General features: G+C 40.6%; 1 protein-coding gene and 1 non-coding gene across 2 annotated transcripts in view; both read right to left on the bottom strand.

Moving 5' to 3' along the window:
- Positions 1 to 20286, bottom strand: part of Cntnap2 (contactin associated protein 2) — a 1675080-nt gene that overhangs the window by 249467 nt on the left and 1405327 nt on the right. The gene's annotated exons all lie outside the window — the stretch shown is intronic.
- Positions 18242 to 18348, bottom strand: LOC122106007. Its single transcript, XR_006147110.1, has one exon. It is a non-coding gene; the product is annotated as a U6 spliceosomal RNA (small nuclear RNA).

The following is a 20286-nucleotide window of genomic DNA, read 5'->3' as shown; positions in this document are numbered from 1 at the left end:
GTTTTTAACAAAGGTCATACAATTTTGTTAGCATAATTTCCTCACTCATTGGAACTGGCTTAGTATATATACATTCTTAAGCAAGCGGTCTTTTGACATTCTAGTCACTTCCAGTGACCCTTTTAATCTAGGTTTGTTAGTGATATGTTAGTTTAATTATGATAGAACTTCATTTTCCAGTAATATTAGTTGGTATAGTTTTTTGTTTTCATTTTAACATAATTTTTTTGTAATTGCTAAAAAAGAAAGGAAGGAAAGAAGAGAATAAGCAAAAGAAAGAAAGAAGGGAAGAAGGAAGAAGAAAAATGAAAGGAAGAAGAGAGAGAGGGAGGTAAGGTAGGAGGGAGGGGGAGAGAGGAGGGGTGAAGAAAGGGAAGGAAGGAATCAGATACATTTTTTTGGGGATTGCTATTAAATAGTTAAGGTTTGACAAATGTTAGTGCCATCATTTCTGCTTTTATTTGTACCAGATGTTTCCTTTCATTTAATTTTATTTACCTATTCAGAAAAGAACATATATCAATTTACTACAGAAATGATGTTTTGCCTTTGGGCAGGTCAAGTTTTGGTAACATTTGAATCAGAAGCAAATAGTGGCCAACTGGACACATTGAAAACATTTAATGAGTTAGCACTGCAAACTCTTCAGTCCTAAATCCTTATTTATTTCATAGAACTAAACGCCCTCAGCAGGAAGATTAACTGACTTTATTTACTAAACACGTCCAATTTGGAGATTATTGATTCTTTTTACTGTCCATCAAATTTGGTTCTTTTGTTGTGATTCCATCAGTTGACGTACAGCAAATCAGTTCTATTATTCTGTGGTGGAGCCATATGATATGTGGAACAAGGGGACACTGAGATCTAGCTAAGGACTTTGTTTTTTTTTTTTTTTTTTTTTTTTTTTTTTAAATTTTATTTTATTTTATTTGAGAACATACAGTACAGAGGGGTTACAATTACATGGGCAGGATAATGCATACATTTCTTACCAAGCATTGCATCCTCCTCCTTTGTTTACCCTTCACCTCCCTTCCCAGCCTCCCCCCTCCCTCCCACCCAATCATACCCCCCCTCCCCCCCCCCCACCGACATTGTAAAGCTGGTTTTGACATGACATTTTGTACTTTTCATTGTTGCAACAGGTCCACCTGAATCCTTAAACGACTTGTTTGTCCCCGTCTCCTCCACATGTTATACTGACATCAAATATAGTGAAAACAGGGGTTACACTGTGGGGGAGGGACACACAAAGCAACAAAGAAATAATCTTATAAATGCATTAGAAACACATGCATGAAAGAAACAAAAACATTAAAATACATATTTGAGGTTTTGTTTTCCTAACATCACATTATCTGACTTTTTCCGCTTGACTCATACCTATACTAGATATTGCAAATAAGGGAAACCATGGGACCTATGTTTCTTTGGGCCTGGCTTACTTCACTTAATATAATTTTTTCCAAGCCTTTCCATTTCCTAACAAATGGGGCAATGTCATTCTTTCTGATGGAGGCATAGAATTCCATTGTGTATATATACCACATCTTCTTGATCCATTCATCTACTGAGGGGCATCTGGGTTGGTTCCATGTCTTAGCTATGGTAAATAATGCTGCAATAAACATAGTTGTGCTGGTAGCTTTAGTGTGGCCTTGTTTGTGATCATTTGGGTAAATGCCCAAAAGTGGGATTGCTGGGTCGTTGGGGAGCTCTATGTGGAGTCTTTTGAGGAACCTCCATACTGCTTTCCAAAGTGGTTGAACAAGTTTACATTCCCACCAACAATGAAGTAAGGTTCCTTTCTGTCCACATCCCCTCCAGCATCTGTTGTTGTTAGGGTTCTTGATTTTTGCTGTTCTAACTGGAGTGAGGTGATATCTCAATGTTGTTTTGATTTGCATTTCTTTTATGGCTAGGGATGTTGAACATTTCTTCATGTGTCTATTGGCCATCCTTCTTTCTTCTTCAGAGAAGCTTCTCTTTAAGTCTTTCGCCCACTTACTTATTGGGCAGTTGTTTCTTTGAGGATTTGTTGTTGGGTGGTTTAATTTTTTGAGTTCCAAGTATATTTTAGATATGAGACCCTTGTCCGTTGTATGGCTAGTAAAGATCTTCTCCCAGTCCGTGGGCTTTCTATTGATCTTGCTAGCTATGTCATTTGCCCTGCAGAAGCTCTGCAACCTTATACAATCCCATTTGTCCAGCCTTTCTTTGATTTGTTGTGTTTCCGGGTCTCTATTCAGAAAATTTCGGCCTGAGCCAAGGAGACCCAGGGTTTCTCCTATTCCATCCTGTAATGTTTTCAGAGTGTCTGCTTTGAGTTCAAGGTCTTTGATCCATTTGGAGTTGATTCTGGTGCAGGGTGATATATAAGGATCTAGCTTTAGTTTTCTACATGTAGTTAACCAGTTTTGCCAGCACCATTTACTGAAGAGGCTGTCTGTCTTCCATTCTATTGTTTTAGCTCCCTTATCGAAGATTAGATGGCTATAGGTCTGTAGGTTCATTTCTGGGTTTTCAATTCTATTCCATTGGTCCTGAGGTCTGTTCTTATGCCAATACCAAGCTGTTTTGATTACTATGGCTTTATAGTAGAGTTTGAAATTTGGTATTGATATTCCTCCAGCAGTATTCTTTCCGTTGAGGAGCGTTTTTGCTATTCGGGGTCTTTTATTGTTCCATATGAATTTTTGGATTGCCTCTTCTATTTCCTTGAAGAATGAGGGTGGAATTTTGATAGGTATTGCGTTGAATTTGTAGATAGCCTTGGGCAGTATTGCCATTTTCACGATGTTAATCTTTCCAATCCAGGAGCATGGGAGGTTTTGCCATTTTTTAAGTTCTGTGTTGATTTCCTTTTTCAAGATTTTAAAGTTTTCATCATAGAGGTCCTTCACTTCTTTAGTTAAGTTAATTCCTAGGTATTTTATTTTTTGTGAGGCTATTACAAATGGAGTTGCTTTCCTAATTTCAGCCACACTTTTCTCATTGTTGGCATACAGAAAAGCCATTGATTTTTGGGGGTTAATTTTATAACCTGCTACTTTGCCAAAGTTTTGAATCAGCTTGAGTAATTTGGGAGTGGAGTCTATGGGATTCTTTAAATACAAGATCATGTCATCTGCAAAGAGGGAGAGTTTTATTTCTTCTTTCCCTATTTGGATCCCCTTTATGTCTGCATCTTGTCTTATTGCTGTAGCTAGGCATTCTAATACTAGATTGAAGAGAAGTGGAGAGAGTGGGCATCCTTGTCTTGTTCCTGAGCTAAGAGGAAATGGCTTTAGTTTTTCACCATTGAGTATAATGCTGGCTGTAGGTTTGTCATATACAGCCTTTATTGTATTGAGGAATGTTCCATGGATTCCTAATTTTTCCAAAACCTTCATCATAAAGGGGTGTTGGATCTTGTCAAATGCTTTTTCTGCGTCTATTGAGATAACCATGTGGTTCTTATTCTTGCTCCTGTTGATGTGATGAATAATATTAATTGATTTGCGTATATTGAACCAGCTTTGCATCCCTGAAATGAATCCTGTTTGATCGTGGTGTATGATTTTTTGGATGAATTGTTGAAGTCGATTGGCCAAAATTTTGTTGAGAAGTTTCGCATCAATGTTCATCAAAGAAATGGGTCTATAGTTCTCTTTCTTTGATGAGTCCCTACCTGGTTTTGGGATGAGGGTTATGATGGCTTCATAGAATGTGTTCGGTAGTGAGCTTTCTCTTTCAATTTCATTGAAGAGTTGGAGGAGAATTGGTGTGAGCTCTGCTTTGAAGGCCTTGTAAAATTCCGCTGTAAAACCATCTGGTCCTGGACTTTTCTTAGCTGGGAGGTCTCTTATTGCTGTTTCTATTTCAATGCTTGATATGGGCCTGTTAAGATAGTTTACCTCATCTTGGTTTAGTTTTGGCATGTCAATATTTGCTAGGAAGAGGTCCATTTCTGTCAAGTTCTCAAACTTATTAGCATAAAGTTTTGAGAAGTATTCCCTTATAATGTTCTGAATCTTGCTTGTTTCCGTGGTGATGTTTCCATTCTCATCTCTGAGTTTATTAATTTGGGTGTGTTCTCTTCTTTTTCTGATAAGATTTGCTAAGGGTCTGTCAATTTTGTTAAGTTTTTCGAAGAACCAACTCTTTGTTTTGTTGATTCTTTCTATAGTTTTTTTGGATTCTAATTCATTTAATTCTGATTTAATTTTGATTATTTCTTTCCGTCTACTGGATTGGGGTTTATCTTGCTGCTCTTTTTCAAGAAGGTTTAGATGTGTCATTAAATTGTTAGTTTCAGATCTCTCCAATTTGTTGATGTAGGAGCTCAGAGCTATAAACTTGCCTCTGAGTACTGCCTTTGCTGTGTCCCAGAGGAGCTGGTATTTTGTGTGTTCATTTTTGTTGAATAGCATGAACATTTGAATTTCCTTTCTAATCTCTTCCATGACCCACTCATGATTCAGCAGTGTGTTGTTCAGCCTCCATGTGATACCGGACTTTCTTTGGTGGCTTTTGGTGTTGAGTTCTAACTTTATTCCCTTGTGGTCAGAGAGAATGCAAGGTATAACTTCAATGTTTCTGAATTTAGACAAGTTTGCTTTGTGGCCTAAAATGTGGTCTATTTTAGAAAACGTTCCATGTGCTGCTGAGAAAAACGTGTATTCTGATGCTGCTGGGTGAAATGTTCGGTAAATGTCTGTTAAGTCTAGTTGATCTATGCAGCTGTTTAGATCTGCGGTTTCTCTGTTGAGTTTTTGCCGAGTTGATCTATCTAGTGGGGAGAGTGGTGTGTTAAAATCCCCAACGATTAATGTCTTTGGATCTATATGGGATTTGAGGGAAAGTAGTGTTTCTTTGATAAATTTGGGTGCTCCATTGTTTGGCGAATAGATATTTAGAATTGTAATATCCTCCTGAAGGAGAGATCCTTTAATTAGTATGTAGCGACCTTCTTTATCTCTTTTCATGAATTTTAATTTGAAGTCTATTTTATCTGATATTAGGATTGCAACTCCCGCCTGTTTATGCGGTCCGTTTGCTTGGTAGATTTTGTTCCAGCCTTTAACATTGAAAATGTGTTTGTTTTTATGGGCAAGATGTGACTCCTGCAGGCAGCAGATAGAAGGGTCTTGTTTTTTAATCCAACTAGACAGTCTATGTCGCTTAATTGGAGAGTTCAGTCCGTTAACATTAAGAGATAGGACTGAGAGGTATTTGGGAGTTCCTGCCATGTTATCTACCTTCTTGGGGGCTGCGAAAACTGGGTTCTTCCTATGGTTCTTGGATTCTCAGTTTGGGTGCAGTTTCTTGGCCTTTATTGCGGTCTTGTTGGTTTTCTATGTGTAGGACATCTTTAAGAATCTTTTGTAGGGCTGGTTTGGTGGAGATGTATTGTTTCAATTTTTCTTTGCTATGGAAGGTTTTTATTTGGCCTTCAGTTATGAAGGAGAGTTTAGCTGGGTACAGTATTCTTGGTTGATAGTTGTTTGTTTTTAGGGCATGGCATACATCATTCCAGGCTCTTCTTGCTTTGATTGTCTCTGCTGAGAAATCTGAGGTGATTCTAATTGGTTTCCCTTTATAAGTGATTACCCTTTTCTCCCTGACAGCTTTAAGGATCTTTTCCTTGTTCTGAGTTGATCCTGTGTGGATTATAATATGGCGGTGGGATGTCCTATTCTGGTCTGGTCTATTTGGGGTTCTAAAGGCTTCTTGTATCTGGACAGGCCTATCTTTTTGCATGTTTGGGAAGTTCTCTGCTAGGATCCTGTTAAACAGATTTCCTAGACCATTAACTTCTGTTTCTAGGTGTTCCTCTACACCCATTATCCTTAGATTAGGCCTTCTGATGGTGTCTTCCAGGTGTTGGATAGATCTATCATATTTCTTGGACTTGTCTTGGATGGTTGTATGTTCTTTCTCTATAATATCTAGGCTGTCTTCAATCCCTGAGATTCGATCTTCTGCATGGTCTAACCTGCTGTCAAGACTCTCTACTTTGTTTTTTTATCTCTTTTCCTTCTAGTTGGTCAGCTTTGATGGCTTCAAGTTCTTTGTTGAAGCTCTGTTTTAGGTCTTGTATGAATTTCTTTACTTCCTTAATTTGGTGTTCAGTGTTTGTCCTCAAATCACTTAGTTGATTGGTTATGGTTTCTTTGGGCTCCCATTCCTTCTGTTGGGTTCCATTCAGCATTCCCTTTGTGGTCTCCCTGACTTCCTTCAGCTCTTTGTTAATGGATTCCATGAATGCCTTTAGTGATCTTTGTGTGTTCTCTACCTGGTCTCTCAATTCCTGTATTACTCTTTGATTAGCTTCCTCCCGTTCGTGGGATTCCTGCAGATCTCTTTGAGTGTTCTCAGCCTGCTCACGCCATTCCTCCCTTTCTCTTTGAGTATTCTCAAGTTGTTCACGCAAATCCTGTATCAGTTTTTGAGTAGCTTCCTCACGCTTATGATATTCCTGTATAAACTTCTGGGATGCCTCCTCTCTCTCCCTATCACGCTCATACAGAGTCCTTTGTACGTTGTCAAACTTTTCATTTATCATGTTTGCCACCAGTGTTTGTAGAGCTGTTTGGGAACTCTCCTCTGGATTATTCATTATCTGTTCTAACCCCTGATTATCAGGATTGGGAATTGAGATACCCGAATTTGCCATTTTTCTTGTGTTTTTCCGGCTTACTCTGCCCATTTGAGATGAAGATAGCACCAGTTTTGTGCTAGAACACTATCTTAAGGCAAGCATCAACCAAAGTTTGCATTTGTACAGTCAATAGTCTACAGATACAATCTAGTTCAACAGATACATCTATTCGACATCAAACAACTATATGTTAAAGAACTTCGAACCGCAGAGAAGAATTTGGAAAGCCAGAAATTATTAGGGTTAGGAAGAGATGTGGGTAAAAAATAGGAATAGATTGGTGTGGGGAGGCACAGGGAGAGTTAACTATGTCCTAATCACAATGCAGGAAATAGGTTGGGTAGGATGTAAGTAGAGAGAGAGAGAAAAAGAAGAAAGGGGAAGGGGAATGAAAAGAGACCAGAAAAAAAATAGAAACGTAAAAATTAATGTTATTTTAGAGATTAAAAGACTATCTATTTATAGAGGAATATGAATATGTTGAGAGAAAGGGAGGGACATAGAGGAGATGAGAAAAACTTTAAAAAAATGCTTAAAATATTGTATAGGTATAAAGTACTGCTATTAGTGAATTTAAGTCTCAGAGGTTTTGAATTGAGTAATAAGTTTGTGGATTAAGTGTGTACACAATGGGGGATAGGGTCTACTGGTTAACTACGGGTTTATCTGAGGATGTGCGGGACAAGAGTTAAGTCACATAAAGATGAACAAAGAGGAAAAGATGGAAAGGATAGGAAAGTGAGAAGAAAAGATCAGAAGTTCAGTAGAGCTAGAAAAAAAAAAACAAAAAGATAATTAAGAATGAAAGAAAAAGAGAAAGAAGACAAGAAAAGAAAAGAAAACACACATTCACGTATTCCTAAAATAAAAATTATAAGAGGAGAAAAAAAAAAAAAGTTAATGGAAAACACTTATTTTTTCAGAAGAGGCAAAAATTAAAGATTAATAAAAGTTTTAGAAAAGCAAAAAAATTTTTTATATATATATAAGGTAACAAAAAACGAAAAAAAACAAAACAAGAAAAAGAAAAAAAGAAAAGAAGAAGAAGAAAAAAAAAGTTCTTTGATTTTTTTTTTTTTTTTTTTGGGAGGGGTGGGAAGAGTCCTGTATCTCCCTTTTGTCTGTAACCAGAGTCTGGTTGGAGTCTCTGGTCAGCTTGAGGTCCTGTGGCTTGATTGGTTTCTTAAGTCAGTTTGTTGGAACAGGCAGGAAAATGCTCTGCTTTACCCAAGATTTTGAGATCCCCCTCCCAGGTTAGTTTACTGGGAGGGTGATCTGCTTTGAGAATCACAAAAGAGGGGGATGCAGTGATGAGGCTAGGTTCTGGGTAGAGTTGAGGCCTTTCAACGAACAGTAGCTTTTCCCTGGGGCTATTTTGTGAAAAAAAACTCACAGCACCCAGCCTGGAGCCATTCTCAGGGTTTCTGTTTTTCAATTGATTGTGGTGGCTGCTAGAGGGAGGGGCAGCCTCTGGCTCTGGCCACCCAGCGAGGAGAGCCACTCCAGTGGCTGGTGCCTGTAGCTAAGGACTTTGAATCCCAGAGGGAAAAGATGACTTTCCTGGTGGCCTTAAAATTAGTAGGATATGACAGTGATCTAAATTATTATTAAATAAGAATTTACCTTTTACTAATCCTTCGTAACGTTTAGAAATGTACTGTATCTTTTTTTGTTCATCAGAATCTTTCCCAGATAATCCCTGATACAAAGTAGTACAATAGTGGGATTATCATGGGCTTTGGTGTCTGTCACCTGTTTACTTTTCCTGTGTATGATACAGGAATGACCATGGAGCCATTGCAGGATGGAAATGAAGGCCAACAAGGTAAGCACTCAGGAAAAGAAAGTAGTCTGGACAATGAGTGACACACGTGTGATCATATTTTCACACCTTTGCACATATCTTTTAAATATAAATATATATGCATAGAAAGGAAACTATTCTCATGGAGTAATAACTGATTCTATTTACTCTTTTTTTTTTTAAAAAAAAAAAAACTGTGTTTTGTTTTGTTTGTCTCAGGACTTGAAATCAGGGCCTGGGGCTGTCCCTGAGCTTTTGTTTGCTAATGGCAAGCACTGTACTACTTGGAGCCACAGCTCCACTTGTAGTTTTACTTTTTTTTTTTTTTTTTTTGTCGGTCGTGGGGCTTGAACTCTGGGCCTGGGCGCTGTCCCTCAGCTCTTCAGCTCAAGGCAAGCGCTCTACCACTTGAGCTACAGCGCCACTTCCTCCACTTGTAGTTTTAACAGGAGATAAGAGTGTCATGGATTTTCCTCACTGGGCTGTCTTTGAACTGTGGTCTTCAGATCTCAACCTTCTGAATACTTATGATTACTGGTGTGCATTCCCAGCCCCCAGGACTACTTTACTCTTAAGGAAGAAATTGAGCTCTTAGGAACACCAGCAATTTACCAGATAGGCATATGTTAGCTCCTTCAATAGGGAGGTCACTTGCTGAGAGAGGGAGTTTTTTCTAGTGATGAAAACAGAGGCTCTTCAGACAGAGTGTCTGCCTCCGAAGCTTGATTTCACCATTTATTATGTGTTCTTGAGGACATTGCTTAAGTGCTCTGTGGGCTCACTCCCTCTCTCTGTAACACTGTCAGTGAGAATTGAGCCTTGGTCAATGCCATGAGGCCAAAGAACTTTATGCTAGTCACACACTGGTCACGGTGCCCTAGCAGATGCTCAGGACAGGGTGGCTACAGCGTGTTTGGCTTTCCAGGATTCATGTTGAAATCTCCAGTCCCCAGTGTGACAGTGTTAGGAGGGAAACTTAGGCCTGGCGCCCTCCAGAATGAGACCATTGCCTTTGTGAGAGACTACCGAGAGCCCTCGTGCTTTCTTTCCAGCATGTGAGCACACAGCAGGAGCAGGAGTCAGCTTTCTGAAACCAGGGCAAAGGCCCCTTCTGAGGCTCACCGTGTGGCCACACCCTGATCTCAGACTTCCAGCCTTCAGAGCTAGAGAAACAAATAGAGGAAGGGCGAGGGGGAATGGTCAGACCACAACTGTGTTGCGATCCACTTGGATAACCATGGCCAAATAAATACCTTATGCCATATACTGTGTCAACAACAGAACTTCCCTGCTTGGAGTTCTGGAGGTTAGAAAGCCCCATCCTGGCAGTGGTGGCAGGTTGGATGGCGTCGTAGGTGGCCTGTGTTGATGGTGCCCTCACACAGCACAGGGAGTGGAAAGCTCCATTCTCACCACTTGATCGTCATCTCCCAGTGCCTCAACCTCCCACTGCCATTTTATGGATGAGGTTTCCATTTTGAATTTTGGAGCCGCAAGCATTCAGACTCTATAGTGAGCCCTAAGGCTGGTATTTTCTGTGAGCAGGACATGTGGTCTTGGACACCTAAGCATTGGGTCCCATGCCAGGACAAAGAGATATCACATAAGAGATGCACTGAAAACATCCATGTCCCCTGGAGTCTAGCTGCCAGGGAGAAAAGTAAGAGCCATTCTCTGGAGGAAGCTAAATTAAGGCCAAATTAGGAGACTAAAAACAATACGATCTAGGATGTATAATGTATACATTATACATAGGATGTCTAATGTATACATCTAGGATGTATAATGTATAATCTAGGATGTATAAAATAATCTAGGATGCTAGATTAGTTGACTGAGTTGGATTTGAACTCAGATTCACATGAGTCTTGAGCTAGTGCTCTTTGCATTTTTTTCTCAACTGTGTATTCTCCTTATGTTTTCTGTTGGGTGTTCACTGTTTTTCAAAAATACCAATCTACCATGAGTCATTTCATGACCCAAAATCACCTTACTACGCAGCCAAACTTGGCATTGAGAAGTCACACAGGTCCCCGTGATACCAAGGACCATTACCAAGGAAAACCAGGTACAGATCTGCAAGGGGTTATGAAAATATTTAGAAAATCAGCGCTCAGACTCCCAGGTAAGTTATCTGGTGCTGTCAGAAGGATATTAATGAAGAAGGACTGCAGGAGATTCTCCAGGTAAGGAAAGAATAATTAGCACAGTGGTCTCAGTGGCTCAGAGAAATAAACAAAGCAAAACAGAAGCACTGGAGACTTTCCAAGCACGTTGTGGGGGCAGGCCAGGTGTTTCCTTTGTCAAAGCCACAATTAAACAAGAAGAAAGGGGAAATAGAGAGAGAAGTAGAAATGCACAGGTCCAAACTTGTCTTTTAATTACAAAGCATGATTAAAAAAAAAAAAAACCTCTGAATTTCTTTTCCTTTGTATGAAATCCTCAGTATTGGAGTTAAAGGCTGTGAGCAGTGTTTTTTTTTTTTTTTTCTTTTTCCTTTTAGCACAATAATCAAATCTTTGTTTCATGTTGAAAGCCAGTGTCATCCAAATAAGACATCCAGCAAATGGAAGACACTGTGTGTTTCTTGTGGGGAGTCTATGTATTTGCTTCTTGGGAAGTCTTGTAAAAAAAAAATCAATGTCTTTGTTACATACACATATCATGGTACATGATTCTATAATAATTAATAATAAGGGCATCGGAGGTGTGCTGATTATTTGTCTTCCTGGGGGCTGGATGTGATTGGCCAGGGCCGTGAGTGGTTTAGCGGCACACTTCATCCTGCGTTAGTGACACTGTGGCTCTCCAGGAGGTGGCAGGCTGGTGGACCATGTATCATGACAATATGTCAGAGACATAGTGTCAAACCATAAATCATGCTTTTAAAAAAGCAGGTAACTCTTGTGTGGATGCTGATATTTACAATTATCTAGAGAACAATGAAATTTCTACAGAATTTTCAATGATATTGTCTGTAATATGTTGGGGGAGGAAGTTTCTCACATACTATATAGGAACCTACAATATTTTCTTCTTCCATATGTGCTAGTATGGAGCTTTGCTTTTTCCCCTTAAGTGGTGCTCTCCTGCTTAAGCCACACTGCCACATCAGGCTTTTTGCTTGTTAACTGGAGTTAGGAGTCTCTTGGGTTTGTCTGCTTGGGCTGGCTTTGAATCATAATCCTCAGATCTTAGCCTCCTGAGTAGATAGGATTACAGGTGTGAACTGCCAGGGCCCAGCTCCTACAACAGTTCTGAAGTTGCTCTTGATTTAAATTCATTTGCTATTTTTTGTTTCCTAAGCTGTAAAGATGGAGTTTTAAGCAAACATTGTGATTAGAGCTGCTACTGTGGAAGAAAAGAATAGACTGTAGCTATTGCATAGTCAGCATTAACCACCAAAAATTGGGAAGTGGAATGTGGCTCAAATGGTAGAGCACCAGTCTTGAGGAGGAAAAAAAACTAAAGATCAATGCCTAGACCCTGAGTGCAAGCCCCATACTGGCACACACACACACTCACGTGTGCGTACACGCATGCATGCATGCACACACACACACACACACACACACACACACACACACACACGCATACACCCCAAATAGAGGTCCAATATATTAAAAGAAATCAGTTCTGACCCCTGGCAACCACTGTACTACTTTCTGTGTCTATGTATTGGCTATTGTAGATAGTATCTACACGGTTGAATGGGTTAGAATTTCAGTTTTTCCGGAATTTCAGCTTTTCAGAATTTTGGTTTTTCCAGATGAACAGGTTACACACCAGTATTCAATTTAACAATACTGAATTTTAACACATAACAATGATTAGCAGAGCAAATCTGCGGTTATGTTTCCCCCCTGCAATTGGAAATGAATGAAGAAGTCAGGCAACGTGAGAAGGATCGGCTGGGCTGTGAGCGACCCTGGTCTTTGATCATCTCAGTTACCGACAGCTCTATGCATGACGGAGGTTTACTGCATGAAGCTGTGAGCAGGTAAAAGGCCACAGCTCGCTTCAGAACGTCAGGGTAGAAAGGCTGCTGACGTTACACTCCCGATTGTTTTCGTTCTATTCAAAAATGGCTGAGCCTTGTTTTGCCATTGTGACGAGAATCTGCCATAATGAATACCTGATCTACCTAGCAACCACCATAGCGTCTGAGCAAAGGTGGGTCCTCAGATGGGCACCAGTGGGTGGCACATGCTTGAAATCCGAGCTACTCAGCAGGCTGGGCCTTGAGGGGAAAAGAAACTGAAGAACAGTGCCCAGCAAAAAGCGGGAAGAAGTGTGGCTCCACTGGTAGAGCACTGGGCTTGAGTGAAAAAGCCAGGGGAGATTATGGGGCCTTGAGTTCAAGCACAACCAAAAAACAAACAAAACCAACCAAAAGATAGACGCTCAAGAGCGGCTCAGTAGAGACCTGCAGATAGTTTAAGGGGTGACTACGTTAACCTTGAGGCCTTTTGCAAGGAATAATTTGAAACTATACTCATCATATCCCTCTCTGAACATGGGTACTATTCCAAGATTGCTCAAATCTAGGTTTAATGATGGATTTGTATGAATTTCACCTAAGTTATCATCTAACAGCATAATTAATTCCATACACTTATCATCGGACACAAACAAGAAGAAGAGAGTAACTGGGAAAGGGAAGGCTACATTTGGGAAATGTTTTAGTTTCTGTACCATCTGTCTGTTGGGTAGCAGTAGAACATGGGAACCCTCGATTAAGGGTAGGGCTCAGAAGCGTGGTTCTCTGTCCTTGCGTTCCGAACGAGCTCCGCTTTCCTGGCTCTCCAGGCTTTGCATCTGTCCAGCTGGTGCCCGCCAGTGTTGAACGTCTCTTCCCCTCTGCTCACCTGTCTGTGTACACTCCAGTGGCCTCTTCCATGAAGTGGGAGCGCTGTGTCACACTGCATCAGTTCTTTCGTTAGCTATAGTTTGGGGGCAAGATGTCTATTACCAAAGGCTTTTATTTGTTGGCCGAGGATTCAGAAAGCATGATAATGATGATGTCAGTATGCTCATCCCTCCCAACTACTGGGCAATCAAGTCAGAGGTCAGTCTTGTTTTCTGACGAGTCATGAGCCGGGCCTACAGGGCTCTGGAGTTGCGCTAGGCTTTCAAAGAGCGTGTATTTCCTTAGGAATTATGTCTAAGTATTTGTGATGTGTACCTAACACTTTACCATCAGAAGTCATGGTAGAAAAGGGAAGGAAGGATGTATAACTGTATAATTATATCCAAGTCCTAACTCTTTCTTACTTACATGAGATGAGCCAATTTAGTACCTAGTGTTAGTATAAAGAAAGATCAGACTTGGGGCTGGGAAGGTGGCTCAGTGGTAGAGCGCTTGCCTTGCATGCCTGAGGCCCTGGGTTCCATTCCTCAGCACCACATAAGCAAAAAGAAAAAAGCTGGAAGTGGCACTGTGGCTCAAGTGGTAGAGCGCTAGCCTTGAGCTGAAGAGCTGAGGGACAGCGCCCAGGCCCAGAGTTCAGGCCCCATGACCCCCTCCCCCCCCCCCCCCAAAAAAAAGAAAAGAAAGATCAGACTTATGAACAGGAATTGCTGCTAACAAAAAAAAAGCCAAACAAACATCTTTCTGTTTTTGAATTGTCTCCAAGAATAGATCCGATTTTCAAGCTTTGTGCTCTCCACACCAAGACTTGAGACTTCTTGGGATGAGAATTAATTACTTCTATGTGTTAAACTTGATTAAATGAATACCCACATGACTGCCGGACCCTTTGCGTGGGGCGGGCGCTGCAGGTGTGTCTGTGTTTTTGGGAAGGCATGGGGTGCTGGTGGGATTTGAAGGTAGAGGGGCTCATGGTCAACACCTACTTGAACAAGTTCTGAATATTGCTCATGTAGATTACTTAACCCTGCCTAGACATTAGAATCAACTAGGAGGTTGAACAATACTGATGTGGGCATCTGTTACAAGGCAATCAAGACAGGAAGGATATCTAGGGTACAAAAGGGTAGATCCTGGAAGGAAAATGATTTATAATAGAGTTGTGGCTGAGGTAATTTCCTAATTTATTTTGTTCAAGGCTTTACAGAAAGACATCTCCATGGTTGTAAGTTTTATTGTCGAGCTTACACTATTTCTTTTAAAGTTAGTACAGAAAGTGCTATCATTTCCATGCATTTGCTTATGTTGGAAGAGATTCCATTTATTCAGCTTGCTTCCCCCCTCCTCAGCTTATTTTGAGCATGTAGAAATTTTAGAAATCCAAACATTTGCCTTAAGCAGCATATGAATTTAAAGAGCAACAAGTGAATTTTAAGTAGGTGAAAAACCTCAAGAGAAGGAGCCAGTGTCTGATGCCAATGCTAAGAAGTCCCTATTTATACAGGGTTGACTCTCTGGCCAATTTAGAGAGAGAAGAAAATACTTTTGTTTATGCCCAAGGAACAAAGCAGCGCTGGTGGAAAGAACAGACAATTTATCCTAATAAAGTCTCTGTTTAGTAATTCAGGAGGCAGCCATTACCGTACAGGGTGTTTGAATTGGTTTGTGAAGAACATGTTAGAAATGAAGGCAATCTTTCAGCTTCTGTCTTGCTACTTTGCAACCACTAAGACTCCTTTACACAAGGTAAAGTGTGTGTGTATGTGTGTGTGTGTGTGTGTGTGTGTGTGTGTGTATAGAGAGAGAGAGTGAGTGAGAGAGACAGAGAATTACAGAGACAGAGAGATAGAGAGAGAGGGAGGGAGGGAGAATCCTTCATCCTTTTGTGTACGACCACCGGAGACCATGTGTATATAAAAGCCACATGTGGTTAGTCTTGACCTAGCCACTGGTTAACCATACATGCTTGAGGCAAATCACTGCTCTCTCTCTCTGGAGCTCAGTTGCTGTGATGGTTCATTTTAAATGTGAACTTGACCAGATCAAGGTCTAGAGAACTAGGAAAATGTTATTTCTGGGTATGTCCCCAAGGCTACTTCCAGAGGAGACTGGTGTGTGAGCTGGATGTAGTGGGGAAGATTGGCCCTTAACGTGGGCAGACATCATAGAACCTCCAGGGGCCCGGACAGCAACGAGGAGGCAAAGTGAAGATTTCCCTCTTCCTCTCGCTCCTGGTGCAGAAATGTGGTCTCCTTTCACCCTTGGATGTATAGGCTTGCCACTCGGCTTCTCAGGCTTTCAGCCTTGGACTCCAGTTCACATCATGGGCTTTTCTGGCTCTGGGGCCTTTGGGCTTAAACTGAGTCTCACTACCAGAATCCCAGAATGGCCAGCTTACAGATGGCCTGTCATGGGTCTATCCACCTCTATAAACACAGGAACCAATTTTCCTTATCTATCTGTCTATCTGTCTATCTGTCTATCTATCCATCCATCCATCTATCCATCCATCTGTGGTCTATCTATATCATCTATTATCATCTACTGACATTATCTATCCATCTATCATCTACCTATGTTATCTATCTATCTGTGCATTCATCCTACTGCTTCTACCTCTTTGGAGGGCATAAATAATACAGTTCCCTTACTTGCTTTAATAAAGTCAGTTATAAACACATATTCTCTTTAATGAAGTTATTATGGGCACAAATGAAATTATGGAAAATACTCTTCAGTTTTAATATGAATCAAATCCAGGAGACATTAAATAGGAATAAAATATATGAAAAGGAAAGTTAAATGTTCATTGGCTACTTCAACAACTTACCATTTGGGAGGGAGATATCATGCAGAAGGTATAAGAGTGACTAAAACCCTCTAATAAACATGTGAGGAGGTGCTGTGAGAACTCTGGGTTTGGGACAGGATATTGCTATGCCCCCAGGCTGGCCTCAAAATCATCATCCTGTCTCAGCCTCCTGAGTGCTGACATTATAGGCATATGCTACCATTCCCCGATCTTATTTCCTTCTTATGTATAGAACTCTAGGGAGAGAACCCAATCTTATACTATAAAGCTTTCTCAGAATCTGGGTCAGCCCCATTCCCAAAGCATTTAGTATTTTGGGTCCCTGTTAGATAATATCAGAGGTCCATGCTGAATCTATTTCTCATCTATCTAAGAGAGAATTCTCTAGAGACACATATGTGTGTGAGCATGCATGCATGTGTGCGTAATATTTATTTTCAAGGAATTGGCCCATGTCATTATGGAGATGCTGAGAAGTGCATCTGTAGTTAGCAAGCTAGGGACTCTGGAGATGCTGAGTTGTGTCCAGTCCATAGCTGACAAGCTTCAGAACCAAGGAGAACCTGCATTTGGCTGCAGTATGATTGCAAAAACAGATAACTACCTCCTAGCTCAGGTGGAAATCCAGGACATATACCTTTTTACTCCACCTTCGCGTTCGGCTCAAGTCTTGAATTAATCAGAGCAGATCACACAAGGGTAGACAATCTGCCTCACCCAGCCTGTTCTCAACATCTTGCTCTCACCCAGAAATGACTCACAATGCACTCAGAGCAAACACTATTCTTATGTCTACAGTGCCTGCAGGATAGCTTTCCCACATCAGCTCTCGGTGGCCTCTGAACAATCCTGAGCAGAGGCCCTGGTGATGCAAACTTAGAGGACAAATCTAAAGACAGGACAAGGCTAAGGGAGAGTCTTATACCCACACAGGATAAGAATCTACGGCAACATTCCTTTCCATCATTTACAGTCAGAGGCATAGGGATTTCATTTTGGACGGATTTCGGTACAATTGGGGTGATTAAGAACAAGATCCAAATGACTTCTGCTTCTTAAACATTCATAGGAAAAAATCTCAGTGATACCTGCAAGTATTGGAATGCTGTACCATCTATCTATGAAATATTGATCAGTAGATCAATTTTTTGGATACTGAATTCAAAGACAGACAAGTTAGGAAATATATTTTTTTTCTTGGTGAATTTCAACTTTAATTTTCTTACAAACAGAACTTATTAGCATAGACATTTCTCTCAAATTTCTTTTTTAAATTTTTATTTTTTTATTGTGAAAATACTGTACAGAGGGGTTACAATTACACGGGCAAGATAATGAGTATATTTCTTATCAAGCATTGTAGCCTCCTCCTTTGTTTCCCCTTCCCATCCCTTCCCATCCTCCCACGTTAGGAAATATTAAATTAAGTATTTAATTTGGTTTCCCTTGGACCCATCTAGAGGTCTAACAAATCATCCCCAAATAATTTTTTTAAATTAAAAAAAGCAAGCAGAATTTTTATACCTGATGATTACATGTTGACCATTCGTCATTAAGCAGGTCAAGTTTGCAGATATAGAAGATGTATGAAACTGACTTTATGTGTTCACTCTGCACAAATTTGGAATCTTTTCTATAGTCTGACTTTTCTATAATCCCTCCTTTTCTGGCTTTAGGCAGGGGTAGAAATCCCATCGGATTGGAAATCAGGAATCTGTACACTGATTTGATTCCAAAGCCAGCACATTAGGCTGAATGATTGTGAATTTACATTAAATCTTAATATTTCATAAACTCTAGCATGGATGCTACTTGTCAGAAATCCTACCACTTGAGATTCATTCATTCCTTTTACTTCCACATGAATCTGATAAACATAGATCTCTCACATTAAAGCATTGTCTGTCTGTTCCTCTGCTAATCACACTCCCAGGAAATTCCAGCATCCATGGTGATCTCCTTGAGAGACTTCTCAATTTCCCTCCTTCCCTCCCTCCCTCCCTTCCTTTCTTTTTTTCTTTTGCCAGTCTTGGGGTTTCTTTTTTTTTAATTGTGAAAATACTATACAGAGGGGTTACAATTACATGAGCAAGGTAATAAATACATTTAAAAAATATGGAACGCTTCACAAATGTGCGTGTCATCCTTGTGCAGGGGCCATGCTAATCTTCTCTGTATCATTCCAATTTTAGTATATGTGTTGCTGAAGCGAACACCAGTCCTGGGGTCTCAACTCTTGGTCTGGGTACTGTCTGTGAGCAATTTTTGCTCAAGGCTAGCACTCTACCACTTGAGTCACAGCACCATTTCCAGCTTTTTCTGTGATTAATTGGAGATAAGAGTCTTGAAGACTTTCCTACCTGGGTGGGCTTTGAACTACGATCCTCAGATCTCAGCCTCCTGAGTAGCTAATATTATAGGTGTGAGCCACCAGCATCCAGTGGCCTTCTCTGTTTTCTTACTTGGAAAGGCACATATGAAAGTTGAGGATAGGTAATATGATTCGTGACTGGTTTACCGGGAGTGGAGGGGTGCTACAGATTTTCAATAAGCCCTTCTCCTTTTCTAGTCCTGTACCTTTTTCTTGGTGTTGGCTGGGGTCAGATATCCCTGCTGTAGGTCTACTGCACAATAAACAGTTCTATAGTCTAAGGGGCATTGTGGTTGCTGATTGGCTGGGAGTAAAATTTATGATCCTTGACCTTTTTCTGCCTTGGCCCTTAGTCTTTGTTGAGTAGCTGCCCAGATACTACCTCTAAGATGCCCAGCATCTCCACACCCAGATCCTTCAGGGCACAGAGACAACCAATTCCTCGGCTTGTTTGTGCCATAGTACCTGCATCTTCTCAGACCATTCCTTTCCTACCTCCACTTCCCATCTCTCTCCACTCCCCCATCTCTCTCCACTCCTCCTCCCCAAACCAAGAGTTGAAATGCTAATCTGCTTTCATTTCTCCTATGCTCATTTTGTGTCAATGTTACTTTCCCAGCAGCTCTTGCTCCCTCTCAGAGCCACCTTCTGCTGCTCTTTCATTTCGTCCTTGTAAGTTTATGGGCATTTTTTATTCCTTTACTATCGTTTTAATGGTGGTTGCTGAGGGAGGCGATTTATACACATAGAGGCCATCTCTTCTGTCTGTATAGAGATGGGTGCACACATCAAAACTACAACCCGACACGATTAATGGAGAAATGAATAGGAGAAGAAACTATTCATGTTAAGGTTTCCATTCTATTTTTCAAAACCAGTAACTGTATATATGTGTGTATATATAGACATATTGTAGATATGTCTATATATACACATACCCATGTGTGTGTGTGTGTGTGTGTGTGTGTGTGTGTGTGTGTGTGTATGTATCTAACAGAGTAAACTGTTCCGAGACATAAACCTCCCTGTTAATAATACAGAAAGAGTAATAAAACGGTTTCTGCACAACTAGAAAGGAATTGCCCACCTGGTCAGAAGTTAATGTCCGCCCCCTTGACCTTTTATAGATTGAATTAATGCCTATTTTTTAAAAATGTAACTAGTTTATATAAAAACTTGGGGTCTTCCCTCCCTTGGGATTCAGACTTCTTTCTGGCACTAGCTTGGTCTGGATTGCAGGCAATAAACTCCTTATCCTCTCTGAAAAGTGGTCTTTCTTTTTGCTGGTCTGCATTGCTCTGACAGATTCTATGGACTGCAATGGAGCTGGATGACGGAAAACATGGAGGGTCAATCTTTGGGTCCAGTAGTAAGGAATCCCTTTATGGCAGGTTAGGATTTTAATTGAGTTGAAATTTCCTAGGACAACCAAGATGGTCGTGATTACAGAGGTCCCCTAAAATATCTGCAGGGGGGCGGGGCAGCCTCCGTCTGTTATGACAGCAAGTAGAAAGGGTTTTGTAGGTGTGTGTTTCTATTTTTACTTTTTTATTACCATTTTAATTTTATTCCTTTTAAGGGATCTCTGTGGTTTAGGAACTGTTCTGATAACGAAGCATCATGTGGGATTCTTACATGATTCTCTTAATGGGCAACTCTTCTACAGTTGCTCTTCCTGTAGGCTTTCCTGGGCCTCTCCCCTGCATGTCCTCTGACCTTGGGTGAGGTGAGCAGAGGAATTCTCCGGACACTTCCACTGGGCTCTGGCACAGGAGCTCCCTGA

The sequence above is a fragment of the Dipodomys spectabilis genome, unplaced genomic scaffold (assembly GCF_019054845.1).
Source record: "Dipodomys spectabilis isolate Male_0828 unplaced genomic scaffold, ASM1905484v1 ptg000034l, whole genome shotgun sequence".
Lineage (NCBI taxonomy): Eukaryota > Metazoa > Chordata > Mammalia > Rodentia > Heteromyidae > Dipodomys > Dipodomys spectabilis.
This window is presented reverse-complemented; position numbering and strand designations above follow the sequence as displayed.